This window comes from Perkinsus marinus, assembly GCF_000006405.1.
Source record: "Perkinsus marinus ATCC 50983 genomic scaffold scf_1104296970740, whole genome shotgun sequence".
Taxonomy (NCBI): Eukaryota; Perkinsozoa; order Perkinsida; family Perkinsidae; genus Perkinsus; species Perkinsus marinus.
This window is the reverse complement of record NW_003202347.1, coordinates 1-3,124: the sequence shown is the minus strand read 5'-3', so window position 1 is coordinate 3,124 and position 3,124 is coordinate 1. Positions and strand designations below refer to the sequence as shown.

The window sequence follows — 3,124 nt, the reverse complement described above, 5'->3', positions numbered from 1 at the left end:
TCAGCTCAATCTTGGCAAGTGGCTTATAGCACCATAAATTTCTGTCTGTACGAGAACCAGGAGCAGGATGGCCCATTCTGTGAACGGGACAGGAAAATTATTGATTCATATGCTTAATCTGTGTGTCACTTTAGCTTAGTGGTAGAGCGTCTGCTTCGACAGCAGAAGGTCGTCAGTTCAATCCTGGGAAGTGGCTTACAGCAGCATTAGGCTCTAGTCGGGTATGAGGAGCAGGAGCAGGTTTGCTCACTCCGCAAAGGATACAGGAAGATTATTGATTTATGAAGTTATTTCGTGCGCCACTTTAGCTTACTGGCAGAGCGTCTGCTTTGTAAGCAGAAGGTCGTCAGTTCGATCGTGGCAAGTGGCTTATAACACCATAAATATCTGGTCTGGTACGAGAAGCAGGAGCAGGTTTGCTCACTCCGCAAAGGATACAGAAAGATTATTAATTTATGTACTCGCTCTATGTGCCACTTTAGCTTAGTGGCAGAGCGTCTGCTTTGTAAGCAGAAGGTCGTCAGTTCAATCCTGGCAAGTGGCTTATAGCACCATAAATTTCTGGTCTGGTACGAGAACCAGGAGCAGGATGGCCCATTCTGTGAACGGGACAGGAAAATGATTGATTCATATACTTAATCTGTGCGCCACTTTAGCTTAGTGGTAGAGCGTCCGCTTCGTAAACAGAAGGTCGTCAGTTCAATCCTGGCAAGTGGCTTACAGCAGCATTAGGCTCTAGTCGGGTATGAGGAGCAGGAGCAGGTTTGCTCACTCCGCAAAGGATACAGGAAGATTAGTGATTTATGCATTTATTTTGTGTACCACTTTAGCTTAGTGGCAGAGCGTCTGCTTTGTAAGCAGAAGGTCGTCAGTTCAATCCTGTCAAGTGGCTTACAGCAGCATTAGGCTCTAGTCGGGTATGAGGAGCAGGAGCAGGTTTGCTCACTCCGCAAAGGATACAGGAAGATTAGTGATTTATGCATTTATTTTGTGTACCACTTTAGCTTAGTGGCAGAGCGTCTGCTTTGTAAGCAGAAGGTCGTCAGTTCAATCCTGTCAAGTGGCTTATAGCACCATAAATTTCTGGTCTGGTACGAGAACCAGGAGCAGGATGGCCCATTCTGTGAACGGGACAGGAAAATTATTGATTCATATACTTAATCTGTGCGCCACTTTAGCTTAGTGGTAGAGCGTCCGCTTCGTAAACAGAAGGTCGTCAGTTCAATCCTGGCAAGTGGCTTACAGCAGCATTAGGCTCTAGTCGGGTATGAGGAGCAGGAGCAGGTTTGCTCACTCCGCAAAGGATACAGGAAGATTAGTGATTTATGCATTTATTTTGTGTACCACTTTAGCTTAGTGGCAGAGCGTCTGCTTTGTAAGCAGAAGGTCGTCAGTTCAATCCTGTCAAGTGGCTTATAGCACCATAAATTTCTGGTCTGGTACGAGAACCAGGAGCAGGATGGCCCATTCTGTGAACGGGACAGGAAAATTATTGATTCATATGCTTAATCTGTGTGTCACTTTAGCTTAGTGGTAGAGCGTCTGCTTCGTAAGTATAAGGTCGTCAGTTCAATCCTGGGAAGTGGCTTACAGCAGCATTAGGCTCTAGTCGGGTATGAGGAGCAGGAGCAGGTTTGCTCACTCCGCAAAGGATACAGGAAGATTATTGATTTATGAAGTTATTTCGTGCGCCACTTTAGCTTAGTGGCAGAGCGTCTGCTTTGTAAGCAGAAGGTCGTCAGTTCGATCGTGGCAAGTGGCTTATAACACCATAAATATCTGGTCTGGTACGAGAAGCAGGAGCAGGTTTGCTCACTCCGCAAAGGATACAGAAAGATTATTAATTTATGTACTCGCTCTATGTGCCACTTTAGCTTAGTGGCAGAGCGTCTGCTTTGTAAGCAGAAGGTCGTCAGTTCAATCCTGGCAAGTGGCTTATAGCACCATAAATTTCTGGTCTGGTACGAGAACCAGGAGCAGGATGGCCCATTCTGTGAACGGGACAGGAAAATGATTGATTCATATACTTAATCTATGCGCCACTTTAGCTTAGTGGTAGAGCGTCCGCTTCGTAAACAGAAGGTCGTCAGTTCAATCCTGGCAAGTGGCTTACAGCAGCATTAGGCTCTAGTCGGGTATGAGGAGCAGGAGCAGGTTTGCTCACTCCGCAAAGGATACAGGAAGATTAGTGATTTATGCATTTATTTTGTGTACCACTTTAGCTTAGTGGCAGAGCGTCTGCTTTGTAAGCAGAAGGTCGTCAGTTCAATCCTGTCAAGTGGCTTATAGCACCATAAATTTCTGGTCTGGTACGAGAACCAGGAGCAGGATGGCCCATTCTGTGAACGGGACAGGAAAATTATTGATTCATATACTTAATCTGTGCGTCACTTTAGCTTAGTGGTAGAGCGTCTGCTTCGTAAGCATAAGGTTGTCAGTTCAATCCTGGCAAGTGGCTTACAGCAGCATTAGGCTCTAGTCGGGTATGAGGAGCAGGAGCAGGTTTGCTCACTCCCCAAAGGATACAGGAAGATTATTGATTTATGCAGTTATTCCGTGTGTCACTTTAGCTTAGTGGCAGAGCGTCTGCTTCGTAAGCAGAAGGTCGTCAGTTCAATCCTGGCAAGTGACTTATAGCACCATAAATTTCTGGTCTGGTACGAGAACCAGGAGCAGGATGGCCCATTCTGTGAACGGGACAGGAAAATTATTGATTCATATACTTAATCTGTGCACCACTTTAGCTTAGTGGTAGAGCGTCTGCTTCGTAAGCAGAAGGTCGTCAGTTCAATCCTGGTAAGTGGCTTACAACAGCATTAGGCTCTAGTCGGGTATGAGGAGCAGGAGCAGGTTTGCTCACTCCGCAAAGGATACAGAAAGATTATTGATTTATGTACTTATTCTCTGCGTCACTTTAGCTTAGTGGCAGAGCGTCGGCTCTGTGAGCAGAAGGTCGTTAGTCCAATCCTGACAAGTGGCTTATAGCACCATAAATTTCTGGTCTGGTACGAGAAGCAGGAGCAGGATGGCCCATTCTGTGAAGGGGACAGGAAAATTATTGATTCATATAGTTAATGTGTGTGCTACTTTAGCTTAGTGGTAGAGCGTCTGCTTCGTAAGCAGA

The 3,124-nt window shown here is 45.8% G+C and overlaps 17 non-coding genes across 17 annotated transcripts; all 17 read left to right on the top strand.

The window, feature by feature from the left end:
• The first annotated feature begins 124 nt into the window (after positions 1-124).
• On the top strand, positions 125-196 carry Pmar_PMAR023877. The gene has a single exon. It is a non-coding gene; the product is annotated as a tRNA-Ser (tRNA).
• A 102-nt stretch (positions 197-298) lies between these two features.
• Pmar_PMAR023876 lies at positions 299-370 on the top strand. Its single transcript has one exon. It is a non-coding gene; the product is annotated as a tRNA-Thr (tRNA).
• A 102-nt stretch (positions 371-472) lies between these two features.
• On the top strand, positions 473-544 carry Pmar_PMAR023875. The gene has a single exon. It is a non-coding gene; the product is annotated as a tRNA-Thr (tRNA).
• Positions 545-646: 102 nt separating this feature from the next.
• Positions 647-718, top strand: Pmar_PMAR023874. The gene has a single exon. It is a non-coding gene; the product is annotated as a tRNA-Thr (tRNA).
• A 102-nt stretch (positions 719-820) lies between these two features.
• On the top strand, positions 821-892 carry Pmar_PMAR023873. The gene has a single exon. It is a non-coding gene; the product is annotated as a tRNA-Thr (tRNA).
• Positions 893-994: 102 nt separating this feature from the next.
• Pmar_PMAR023872 lies at positions 995-1,066 on the top strand. Its single transcript has one exon. It is a non-coding gene; the product is annotated as a tRNA-Thr (tRNA).
• Positions 1,067-1,168: 102 nt separating this feature from the next.
• On the top strand, positions 1,169-1,240 carry Pmar_PMAR023871. The gene has a single exon. It is a non-coding gene; the product is annotated as a tRNA-Thr (tRNA).
• Positions 1,241-1,342: 102 nt separating this feature from the next.
• Positions 1,343-1,414, top strand: Pmar_PMAR023870. The gene has a single exon. It is a non-coding gene; the product is annotated as a tRNA-Thr (tRNA).
• A 102-nt stretch (positions 1,415-1,516) lies between these two features.
• Pmar_PMAR023869 lies at positions 1,517-1,588 on the top strand. The gene has a single exon. It is a non-coding gene; the product is annotated as a tRNA-Thr (tRNA).
• Positions 1,589-1,690: 102 nt separating this feature from the next.
• Positions 1,691-1,762, top strand: Pmar_PMAR023868. Its single transcript has one exon. It is a non-coding gene; the product is annotated as a tRNA-Thr (tRNA).
• Positions 1,763-1,864: 102 nt separating this feature from the next.
• Pmar_PMAR023867 lies at positions 1,865-1,936 on the top strand. Its single transcript has one exon. It is a non-coding gene; the product is annotated as a tRNA-Thr (tRNA).
• A 102-nt stretch (positions 1,937-2,038) lies between these two features.
• On the top strand, positions 2,039-2,110 carry Pmar_PMAR023866. The gene has a single exon. It is a non-coding gene; the product is annotated as a tRNA-Thr (tRNA).
• A 102-nt stretch (positions 2,111-2,212) lies between these two features.
• Pmar_PMAR023865 lies at positions 2,213-2,284 on the top strand. Its single transcript has one exon. It is a non-coding gene; the product is annotated as a tRNA-Thr (tRNA).
• A 102-nt stretch (positions 2,285-2,386) lies between these two features.
• On the top strand, positions 2,387-2,458 carry Pmar_PMAR023864. The gene has a single exon. It is a non-coding gene; the product is annotated as a tRNA-Thr (tRNA).
• Positions 2,459-2,560: 102 nt separating this feature from the next.
• Pmar_PMAR023863 lies at positions 2,561-2,632 on the top strand. The gene has a single exon. It is a non-coding gene; the product is annotated as a tRNA-Thr (tRNA).
• A 102-nt stretch (positions 2,633-2,734) lies between these two features.
• On the top strand, positions 2,735-2,806 carry Pmar_PMAR023862. The gene has a single exon. It is a non-coding gene; the product is annotated as a tRNA-Thr (tRNA).
• A 102-nt stretch (positions 2,807-2,908) lies between these two features.
• Pmar_PMAR023861 lies at positions 2,909-2,980 on the top strand. Its single transcript has one exon. It is a non-coding gene; the product is annotated as a tRNA-Thr (tRNA).
• Positions 2,981-3,124: the final 144 nt, after the last annotated feature.